This window comes from Gossypium hirsutum, chromosome A08 (genome assembly GCF_007990345.1).
Source record: "Gossypium hirsutum isolate 1008001.06 chromosome A08, Gossypium_hirsutum_v2.1, whole genome shotgun sequence".
In the NCBI taxonomy this organism is placed as follows: Eukaryota; Viridiplantae; Streptophyta; class Magnoliopsida; order Malvales; family Malvaceae; genus Gossypium; species Gossypium hirsutum.
Window position 1 is genome coordinate 9,128,911 of NC_053431.1, and position 12,995 is coordinate 9,141,905.

Below are 12,995 nucleotides of genomic sequence, written 5' to 3' on the forward strand. Positions count from 1 at the left end.
TTTCAATCAAGATGGAAAAGAAACTAAAAGAAAAACGAGACAAACGGTTTTTCTTTTCTAGTTCAAGGTGTAATTAATTTAAAATTTTTAATTAATTAAAATTGTTTAATTAAAAAACCTATTCTCGTCCCAATTTGACATCCAAGTTGGCATTTAAAACCCATTTGGACTGCCACATAGGATTGCCTTTAGGGAAGTAATAGAGCATAACGGCAGAATGGTCATTTCGTAACAAAACAATAACGTAAGTGACTAAAACGTAACATTTCAAACATAAATGACTAAAATATAATTTGAGGCAACCGAATTGACTATTCTTATAGTTTACCCTATTAAATTATACTCATCATTAACACCAATGTTTACGCATTTCCATCTGAGTAACATTTGAAGAGAATTACAAAAAAGAAGTTTTTAATATTATTTGATATTTGATATGTTATTATTTGATATTTAATAATATTTACATAATTGTGACTGTTTTTACTGTGTTGTGTTGTAATATCATGTTTATTTTTTTTATATAAAGAAAAATAAAAAAAGAAAGTAATATTTAAATAGGTATTACTAAAAAAAAGTATATAAGAATATTCATAATTTATTAGGTTCCAACTTTAGACTTTTTCATGGGTCGAGTTACTTGCTTAGGCCCGAATCGCTCGAAATTTGAGAGGGTTTGAGAAAAATACTAGGCTCGAAAATGGGCTTTTAGATCTGAGCTCGGTCTGGCCAAACCTATTTTTAAGTTTTTAATATTTTATATTATGTTATTTTTATATATTATGTAATTTATAACACATAAAAATTAAAACTATAGTAATATATATTAATTTGTTTTTAAATAATATGAGTTGACCTAAAATAGAATTGGGTTAGCCATTTGCAAATGTAGGTAGGTTTAGGCAAAATTTTAAGTCCATATGTCGGACCGAGCCGGGCTTCGACAAACATAACGGATGTTAATATCATGCTTAGGCTCAACCCAAACTTGATCCGGCTTGGCTCAACCCATGAATATATCTAGTTCCAACTAATTTATTCATCGTTTTTTACAAAAGACCAAAAAAATGAATATTGAAAAGTAAATAGTATTGATCTGCAATATAATTATTTATCAAGAAAATTCTATTTATTTTTTAATCATTATATATATAATATTTAATAGTGTAGAATTACTTGTGGATTGAGTTTTAGTTTCCTCCGACTTGGTTTAAGAGTTGAAAAAAGATTATAGGAAGAAAAATGTATTGTATGAAACAATTACAAAGCACAGTCAAATTAATATCTTAAATATATCTTAAGCTAAATTAGAAAAGTTTTGAAGAGACTCACACAGGTGGCGTTGATTACTAAGAATGTAATTACTAGGAATAAGGGTGAGCAAAACTCAATTCAATTTGAAAAAAATGATTTTCTTTTTGAATTTTGAGTTAATCGAATCGAGTTATTTAAATTATTCGAGTTAACTCGAATAACTCGATTTGAGTTTTGAGTTCCATTCGAGTTGAAATTTACAATTCAAATAACTCGAATAATTTGAATAACATATTGGTGTAAATACTCTTTTGGTCCTTGTTAATTTTGAAAATGAGCAAATTGGTCTATCTCAACAAAAATTACAAAAAATCAAAATAATTATAAAATTTCCAAAATTTATGTATTTTTAAAAAATTATAAAAATTCTAAAAAATATATAAAGAAAGTTAAAATTATAATTTTTTTCTAAAATAATAATTTTGAATACCTAAATAAGTTAATTAATGATTCAAGTTTATCAAACTAAAGTATCTTAATTTCTTATTATTTTGTTTTGAAAAAGTTTTAAAATATATATAGTTTCGAATTTATGTGCCCTAACATGAAATAACTTATACTATAACAATATTTTAATTTGACATGTTTAGTTTTTTAATTTAACTCAAACAATTCCACTCGAATCGAATCGAATCGACTCGACTCGACTCGACTCAACTCAAATTTATTTCATTCGACTCGAAAAAATTTCAAATCAAGTTAGGATGATAAAATAGGACTCGTGAACTCGATTAATACAAAATTTTCCACTTGATTCGATCTAACCTTCACCCCTAACTAGAAATGTAACATTACAACATTTGACGTATTGATAAAGTACTAATTAAAATCTCAAGAAAGTTACATTGCTACGTTTGATTCACTAAACACTGGGAATGTGGAGGTAAATTTCGAAATTGCCCCATCAAATAAAATACAAATTTGATTAAATTTTAACATTTTTCAGTTATATCTATTATTAAGAAAACTAAAATTTATTACTAACAAGCAAGTATTTTAATCTAATAATTTTTAATAAAAATAATTTATTTTAAATGCAAATAAATTAATATATTTTCTCTTTAATATATGATTAAATTGAAAATAAAATTTAAATATTTAATATGTATTAAATTAGAATATAATCTAAAAATTAATTTAATAGTATTTAAAATAAATTTAAAGTTAAACAATTTTTATAAATTTGTGGAGAAAAAATCTTTCATAAAAATAAATAAATAAACTACTTTTGTCTTAATAATAAATTTCAACTTTTCAATTCTAAAAAAAAAAATATTAAGTTACATGTCAAGGAAATTATTAATCCATCATATCAAATACTTTCATTATGAGATTAAGTCAGAATGAATCAAAAGACAACTCACATGATTTATATAAGGTAAAAGTCGAATCTAGACCATCAAAACCTAATGGTCTCAACCTGTGTCAATTGTACCAATACCTCACAATTACATATTTTATTAGATAATAAAAATAATTAGGAGCGTATTAACATGGTTCGCATGTGATCTAAAAATGATTTCGTGATTTAGTTTACTATGAACATTTATCTAGAGAAACTATAAAAAAATGATTACCTAGTCCCTTTAATTGTGCCTTTAAAGCAGAATGCTCAAGCCAATCTTCTCTAACCGAGCTTCAATCATCATCATCATCATCTCTTCTTTAAGCAGATGCATCCGCTTCTCCAACCATGGCCCTTCTCCACCACCCATTCTACCCATACATGCTACTGGATAACTCACATGACATGAAGCACAATAATGCTCACCTACAATTGCAAAAGATGTTAAGGATATCCAAATATGTGATATGATAAAATCCAAATTAAACTGTTTGTTTTTTTATCAATTTGCAAGAGACGAAAACTCGCTCCCTGGACTGTAACTCCAGACTGGAGCAGTTTTTTTTGAACAAACTGTAGGGACTTTAGCTACGGAGTGAGATAATCAAAATCACTCGAGTCGATACCAATAATATGAACTGGCAACTACAAACCTGCATCAAGAACATCACAGTAAAGGCGACACCTAAGACTACTGAAATATGACCATGGCTTTTCAAGTATCCGTAGGATTTCCTGACAACCTCTCTAAACAAATATGTGATTGAAGAAGCCTTAGTCCCTTGCCAAAGATTGCCAATCCGCTGGTTCACGTCCGAGGAATCGGATATCTGAAATGTTCTCACTGGATCAGTCGAGTTATGAGATCTTTCTGAAGGATCCTTTGTTGCCGCTTCCCTTTTAATCTGGAGCTCACCGTTTTCAATAGAGCTTCCAGAAGGATCTAAACCTGTTTCAAACAAATGGGCTTAGGTCAGTAATTCCAGTATCTGCACCACTGCCCAGAGTCCCAAACCATAAGCCTCACTAGAGAAAATTCTTTAAAAAACAATCCTATTGTCAAACCTTGTTTATCATTGTTCTGCTGCAATAATTCGTGTGCCTGGAACATCAATGGTATAATTTTCTTACATCAATGTTCAAATAAATTTTACAACATGAAATACTATAGAAAGATGGTACCATGGCTATCCAAGTTGCATAAGCTTCTCGACATTCTTCCAGAGTAGACTGCACTATTTTACCTGTACCATGCGCTTGACATCAGATGAAGGGAAAGGTACAAGGAAAAAAATCATTAATATAACAGCAAAAGGTGACTATTGAGCAATTCCAGGAGGGAAAAAAAAAATCATAAATCTCTCCTATCAAGTATAAAGGACTGCCAAATTTACAATCTCAAAACAATTTAGGTGTAACACAAAGGTGTCGTCAATAATAATATAATAATAATAATCTTTCTTTCTAAAAGGGATATCTTTTCAGAACTTACTGCAAATTAATCTAAAGCGAAATTAGAAAAGGAATCTGACAATCAAAATATAAGACATGAAAATAGAACAGCTTGTACCAGGAAGGGAAACATGAGAAGCTCCACAAAACAAAAGCATAAAACACACTATGCACAAGGAATTGATTGACATTCGGGAGAGGCAAACCTTTCCAACCAGTTCTCTTGTAAAAGCCAAATTCACATAGACCCTCAAAATGCAGTCTTCCCGCTGGGCATTGGTGTCTCTTTCTACAGACCAGAGCCCCTAATGGCATACACGTCAATTGCAAGTACATATCACAAACATTTCAGCTGAACTAAAAACATCACATATAGAATAGAAACATATCATTATTGCATAAGACAATAAGTTTTCAGAATAACTAATTGCAGAAAATGGTGTCGATGAACTTTTTCCACGGCATAGTAGTACTCACATTCAGCATCTTCACAACTTCTACCATGTTATAACGCAAACAGGGAAAAGGAGGCTATATCACTCTCCCACTCTCCAGGTAAAACTCTCAATATCAAGAATTTTAAAGTTGGGAGTAGCAGAAATATAATAAAATGTTCATTTTAGCTGGCTCGAAACCTTACATGCTTAGTTTTGCTACTCTAGAGACCCACTCACCAATAATAACTATTCATAAATGACCATTTAATTTAGCACTAACTAGACCTGGTCCAACCAAGTTTTGGCTCAAGACCTTCGGCCAATCTAAAGTTATTGAAACAAAGTAAACGAATTTGTTTACAATGCAGCACATAAGTAGACCAAACAGATGTAAAGGTGATATCACACTTATGTTTATAGTTCTATATTCTGAAGTGCTCAAGTGCAGTTTTCCTCATCTGAAAATTTCTGGACATAATCTTCTCAAATAATAGCTAGAAAAAATTATGCCTAAAGGTAAGAAAACTAGGGGATCAAGGACAATTTACACATTAAAGCATGTCAAGGGGGGTCAGGTCCAGCATGTACCTCTACAATGAAATAATCTCCATACGGCACATTGTTGATCTCTTGCGATGTTTCTATAACCAGATGACTGTCCAAATTGAAAGTGACATTGTCATGAGATACCCAAGAATAAGAAGAAAAGATTAGGAATGATCAGAAGGAGATTTAAAATAAAGTGCAGGGCAACCAACCAAAGGAACAATCAAGTACTTAATGGCATGTTACAGTAGAAAATAGTCAGATAAATTAAGCGGGACAACCCAATCAAAGGAACGATCAACTGCTTAATCGCATGTCCGTTGGGGTAAAAAATAGTTTGATAAATTTTTGCTATTATCGTAGAAACCAAATCCACCTCTATTTATTAGTTCAATGCACCAACTACTACAATAATATTTCTCATTAACTAAAACTATAAAGCTATCGGTGGCTCCAGTTGTAGACTATACCTCCATCTAGACCTAATCATGTTATGTGTCATGTATAGTAGAACTATGATGGATACAATAATGCAACAAGCACAGCAGACAATGGTAATTTCACATGTGAATGATTTTAGCGATGAAAACGCTAGAGAAAATCAGTCATTTCAATGATGCATCCCTTCAAAATGAGAAATAATAAATTAAGTGTCTTCATCTGTATGATAGCATTTAAGGCACCAGAAGGAAATAAATAAAAACCAGTTTCTGTAAATCCGGAATTTCTGGGTCTCCTGGCAGCTACCAAAATTTGCACCTAAATAAATGCAAAAATCAGCAGGAATAATAATGCATGGAAAAAGGTTCATATATGATAATAAACTCATACCAGAATAGAATTTTATTGGATGCTGAAATGACACATCACGGACATGTCCAAATTTATCATGAGGGCACCATGAAGAGCAGCTGAATTCTGTAAAACATAACCATTTACTAAAACATAAAGATATACATACAAAAAGTGGCCAATTTTAGGATATGGTATAATCAAAAATCAAAATATTAACCACAAACATAACTAAAAAAATGCAGAATTGAAATTCTATGACTCCTCGAAAGTTCAGAGCACACTACCTTTATCTCCACATCTTCTATGAAAAGATTCAATGAAATTAACAGCTTTATCTGAAAAATACAAATTGAAGAACTCCTCTACCTTCATCTGCAGCCCGAGGAAAAATGATTCACTTCAGAACAAATTAAGAGTATGAATTTTATAGATGTTTGTAATACAGTAGAACTAAGGAAAATGAATTCGCATTTATTACCTGAAACTTTGTCTCCGCAACCTTGGTAAAACCTTCAGGAACTGCACACAGGAAACAGCCCATTGAGATGATCATGACAGATCCAAAAATGAAAGTGTAGTCAAAAGTTGTAACAGGGTGCAATATATCTACACTCAGTACAGAGTAAGAAAGTGGAGAATATATGGCGTCATGTCTGTCTGCTAAGAATGAGTACGACAATTTGGTTTCCTCCGACACCTGAGCATTTTCCTACAGTCAGGACCTACCAATGTATTTAAGAAAAACCTAAACTTACCTACCTTCTTTGCTGCTTCCAGCAAAACAAATGATAATAAGCTTCCATAACCTACTCACTTTATTTCAATACCTCCAGAACCAGTAAAGCTGTGACTTCTTTTGCCCCCTAATAAGTAGATGTAGAACCACCCAAGAAGACTATTAGCAATTTTAGGGTTATATCAAGTATTTAGCAAGGTTTGGAAACTTCTAAAGAGCATGTGGTAATATTGAGATTTTGAGTTATTATTGGATTAAGCAATTTCTCCCAGTTTCTTCTCTCTCAAATTCCATCATTCTTCCTCCATTACCTTTACCCTTTTGATTCTTTGTTTCTTCATATTTTCTAACCGTTCCTCACTCTTCTTTTTTATTCTATCACCTTTCCCTATTTCTCTCTCTCTTTTCCAACCCATGGCACATCATATTCCAATTTCAAGATCACCCAAATCACTATCCTACAGTCAGAAGATGAAATCAAATCAAACAGGAGTGTGGCACCCTAATAAAATTAAATATGAAATCAAGTCCCCAGACAACCAAGGAACTTGCTATGCAGAAAAGTGTGAAAAATAAATAACCAAAACCAGAAATGAATTCAAAATAAGATGATATGTAGAAGATGAGAAAGTCACAAATCAAATTAGGATTAACTGACTCTCCGGTGCATAAGAATTGTCAGGCTTCCATGAACAATCTGCAGGTGCTGAAGATCTGGTATTTGTAACTGATTCAGCAACTAGTTCTGCACCATTAGCAGAAGATGGAACGTTGGATTCACTGGAAGTTGGAACATCCTCATCCCCGTATAAAAAATGTAGTTAAAAAATTTATTCACATTTTCACAACTTAAAATACATTAAAAAAAATCTAATGAACTCACAAGAAAGTTCTCCAATCCTTTCTGTTAATAAAGAATACCTGGCTGTAGATTCCATGTCATTTATTGGGTCTTTGGAGCTATTTTCCTTTACAAATGCAAAAATCCTTTCTCTTTTCTTCTGGACTCGGACATAGGTTCCTATAATAAAATCAACCAGTATAATGGAAACCAAGGAAAAAAATGGAATTTTCTCTAAGCTCTATGCCCATGAACTCATGGTTTTCACAACATTTCAACTGGGAGAAATAAATATATAGAAAAGAAAAGTGTAAAATACACATAGGTTTACAGCCACATTTGCATAAACTGTCATAGATCGAATATAACATTACAATACATCCTTTCAGCCTCTGAATGTCTTAATTTTATTGAATCCCCAAATTTCTTATGTAAAAGATGAAGTAAAAGTAAGATTACAGAACCAGCATATGATAAAAATACCTCCAGATGAAGCACAAGTAGCTGCAAATCATTTGTTTAGATTAAGTGTCCATGTGTTGTATGTATCAAGATAGGGTATCATTTGTTTATATTTAAGTGTCCATTTGTTGTACGTATGAAGATAGGGTATCAGAACCAGCATATCGTAAGATGTACAATGATCCACTTAAATGCTACTCATAAGCTGTGAATCTGTTTTCTCCAGATAGATAAGCCATGAATTATTAAGATACCTGCTGTTCTTTAATTTCTTTGGCTCCTGTACTATGCTGCTTCCGTCCATCATTAATGAGCTTGAAAGCTTCATCACGAGATAGGAATGATGCAAAGAAGAACTATCAAGTCAACAAGTGGAGTCAGAAGAACAAGTGCATGCAACTTAAACAAGCAGAACAAGCCATTCATGCAAAGTACTTACCTTCTTTCCTCCAGCAAAAATTTCTATTGCATTAGGAAAGATTCCAACAGTCTTTGCTCTTTTGACGCTAGTAATTCATTGAAGGCGATTATTCTCTACAGAAGAAACCCATAAAATATTTGAAGATCATATCATTATTAGAAGAAATGTCAAATAGCTTCCAAGAAAATAGGATACAGAAAAACAAACTAAGAATGAACTGATGTTGAGGAATACCTTTGTTTCAAATGCAAATATATTGGAATAAAAGCATAAATAACGAACAAAGAGGTACATGTGACCCTGCAAAGAATCATATAATTGCATAATTAGAGATAGGAATATAATTCGACCTAAAACCACCAAATATTCAAAGTAAATAAAATATAACCCCACCCCTTTGTGAAAAAAGAAACTCACAGAAAGACAAAAGGAAGGTAAGGTAGACTGGCAAAAAAAATTGCTATCAACATGGTAAATAAGTCATCTAAGTTGGATTACCTGAAGAAGAATACTCTCCTGGAATGCACAGTTGAAATCTTGAACAAGGAACTGCAGCACATGGCAAAACTAAATGTTTAAAATACAAGGCCATTAGAACTTGGAAGTCTAAAATGTAAGATGGTGAGAAAATTTTCAAATATGCTTTTTGCAGTCTGTGGCCCAAATGTAACATAAAAGATTAGATACTGCAATGATGCTACATAAATATTTAGATGTCTGGCATTGCTTAAATGCAATCTGCCATTATCTCTTTCACATCAATAAAGAAATTCATGTACAGGACAAAGAATGTCAAACAAAAAGGAGACAATCTGAGTAGACGCCCTGTTGATAAATAATAATGAATAGACTAAAGATGAAAAACACTCCTTTTAAACTTCAAAGGGAAAGTGTTTTAAAAGTTCAAAGATGAGATATTATTTAGAATAAAAATAGAAGAAAAAGCACAAACAAGCCTTTTCAAATCTCTCACCAAAAACAAACAAATGTTTGCTGTGTGTTCCACATGAATGTTTAAGACCCCAAAACTTCTTAAATACAAACTGGCTGTATCTCTCGCGCATCAATCATGAGAAACAATTCTTGCATATACAAGCCAAAGAATGTCAAAAGGAATACAAAGGAACAAGTAGAGAGTTGCTAACAGCTAGTGATTACAACACAGCAAAGGCATTCACCTCCTCAGGAGGAAGCCTAAACAGTTGGCGATATTCTTCACTCCTCAATGCTGCTGGAGACTGAAATTTAAAAGCATCACAGTTAGTCATAAATGCTAGAAGTTTTAAATTCAACAAAAGCAAAATACACATATAACCTTTTCTTCAATGCATTTTTGGTTTGCTCATTTTTGAAACGGAACAGAATATTAAGTCGTCATACCTACTTACTATAATCAGTCCATGTTTTATTCCCTATGCATTAACTAGAACTTCTTATAGACCATCCTCTTTTCAATCTCTTGTTAGATCAAAATATTTATAAATAATATTTCTCATTTCTAGAACACCAATCAAACAATATTCCCCGTTTATTTTGAATTGTGCTTGTTACAAAAGCAGCTTTCTTATTTTGTTACCATCCAGATGATCTCTCCCTTATTCGTCCCTTGCTTGCATTATATATACATGAATTCGGCAACAATTTCTGGCTTTCATATAATTCCCACGGCACTAAACTTACTGCTGGTTTACAGGGTGCTATACCATGCGACAAGATTGATGGAACTTAAAATGCCGATAGCTTACAACTTTGTAGTACTAATCGAGATGGTCCTTAGCTACATAAATACCAAGTCCTTGCAAAACTTTCAGGAACTAATTTACGAACTTAACCATGAAAACAGAATAGCTTCAACCTATTCCTAATAATAGAAAGTTGAAAGTAATTATACCAATATAAGGGTAATTTGTTTCAACCATACGCATAGCAAACTTAAAATCAAAACAGAAGCCAAACCTATATTCTCGCCTTTTCCCTAGCTGTTGTAAAAGGAGCAGAGAAACGAATTAAGTTACTAGAGTGTGATAGGAAAAGGAACCTGAATGTCAACTTCTCTGTAACTAGGATTAGGCGAAGAATTGGAAGGATCATAACGATCGGGAGTGCTGGTGGTAGACGAACCATTCGGCGAAGTTGAAGAATCGGAAACGACATTGGAAGCTCGTTGAGAAAGAGAAGGATCCAAGGGCGGCCTCGGCAGGTCTATCCTCTCTGCGGCGGCGGACGCCACTTCCATATCAAACGGAAAGAACCAAAGAGCAACGGCGGAGATCTAAGTTTTCGTGCTTTTTTTTTTGGGGGGGGTGGAAGCGTAGTTGGTGGAAAGTAGAAGCAAACAACAGCGCAGTTTTGCAGTCAATTTCAGTGCGGCGCCAAGCCTTCAAGGAGAGACGTTGACAATATTTACGCGCGAACCGTCGATTCCCTGGGTGGTCCCTTTCCACGTGCGGAAGTCAAAACAGTCCGTCGAGCTTTTTCTTTTATCATTTTTCTCCCTCTATTCAGGGCGGAGCTAACAGAATTCCACTTGTTGCGATTTCAGTTGGTGCTTTGTAACCAATTCTCTTAATTTAAAATTTCCTTTTTTAAGAAGTTTTTATGATTATATAATTAACCGAAAAATCAGTAAACTTTAATTTAATATATAATTTAAGCATTTTGATTTCTTGTACTCTTAAAATTTTAATTATATTCAAATATATACATAAAATTTTATTTTAATTTAATTATACATATCTAAATAAATAAATAAATAAATACATTAAAATATTATTATATTAAATAAATATAATTATTTGTATATACAATATATAAACATGAAATGATATTATATTAATAGTTGTATTAATAATACGTAAAAATTAGATCAATTAAAATTATATATATAAAATTACATAAAATTAAAATTTATTATATAAAATTATACATTAAATGAAACTTCATTCATATATAATTTGAAGATTTATAATTATAATAACAAATAAAAACATGTTAGGATGGATTGAAAATTAAATTTAGAGTTTATTGAATAGAAAAATATTAAAATTTAAACACATAATAATTTAAGTTGAACTCGCACGTTAAAATCTCAAACACAACAAAAGTCTCACTGGGATTTAAAATTTCATATTAATATATGATTTATTTTAAAAATTACTTCACTCTAAATTGTAAGACATTAATTATATATATACAAGTACTAAAATTTGTCGTTACATCTAAAAACAATAAAGGGTAAATTATACTCAAAGTCACTAAATTATTAATAAGTTTACGTTTTCATAATTTAACTTCAAAAAGTTACAAAATAGTTACTGAACTATTCAAAAGTTTTCATTTGAGTCACTAGATTGTTAAAATCTCTATTGTATGGTCTTCTCAATTTGCATCGTTTGCACCAATCGAAAGTTCTTATTTCTCTTCTCTTCTATGGTCATTTTTTTCATGAAACAACTTTAAATGTTATGAATTTTGCAAACCGAAAGCCAAACAACTTTCTTCTCCGATCTCTAACACTGGCCATTAGATTGACTTGGATCTAAAGTATGTTTTTCTATTCGTAGATGAGTATCAATACATTGTATCGATCATCGAATTGTCACTTAGAGCTCACTAACTGAACTTAATACTTAACAGTTCAGTGACTTAAATAAAAACTTTCAAATAGTTCAGTGACTTAAATGAAAACTTTTGAATAGTTTAGTGATCATTTTGTAATATTTTGAAGTTAAGTGACCAAAACATAAACTTGCTAATAGCTTAGTACTTGGGGTGTAGTTTACCCTATAATAAATAACTAAATTAAAATTGTGAATCAATTGAATAATTAAATTAAGGCTCCGTTTGTTTCACTAAAAATGACTTCTGGAAAATGATTTCTGAAAAATGATTTATTTTTCTAGAAAAGCTAATATTTCTGGTGTTTGGATGAATTTGTGTAGAATATTTTTTTATCATTTGACAAATTTCCTGAAAATATTTCATAAAAGTTATTTTCAATGAAACAAACATACATTTGAGATTATGATAAGTAGTGAATTGATTAAAAAATGATGTTAAGGTGAAATTATAATAAATAATGAATCTTCATGGTGTTAAGAATTAAATTGTAAACTTTGTGAAATTTATAATTGAAACAAAAGAAATGATATCCATGAAAATTTGTCATGTGAAATAAGATATTATAATGAATTATTTGATTAAAGTGCTTATATGGTGAAAAATAAATTACATGTCAATAGGGACTAAATTGAAAATTGTACAAAAGTTTAATTGTGAAACAATTAATTATGTGAATAAGAAAATTACGGTGAAGTTTAATGAATGTGTTATGTGATGATGAAATATGCATAAAGAATTGTAAAAGTAAAATTATGAAAAAATATGGAACTTTTATGGTAACAAAGACTAAACTGTTAAACCTGAGAAAATATGTTGATGAAATAATAGAAGTGAAATACATAGAAATTCTATATGTGAAACAAAATATTAAGATAAATTATGTGATTAAAATGTAACAAGAAAGAAAATTGATTTGGTATGATTAATTAGTGAATATTGAACTTTTATGACAAAAATGGACTAAAATGAAAACTTATGAAAGTTTATAAGAAAATATTTGATAAGTAAATAATGTGGTAGAGAAC

At 31.1% G+C, this 12,995-nt stretch overlaps 1 pseudogene; it reads right to left on the reverse strand.

Moving 5' to 3' along the window:
- Positions 1 to 2,743: 2,743 nt before the first annotated feature.
- On the reverse strand, positions 2,744 to 10,905 carry LOC107951432 (protein VASCULAR ASSOCIATED DEATH 1, chloroplastic-like; annotated as a pseudogene).
- Positions 10,906 to 12,995: the final 2,090 nt, after the last annotated feature.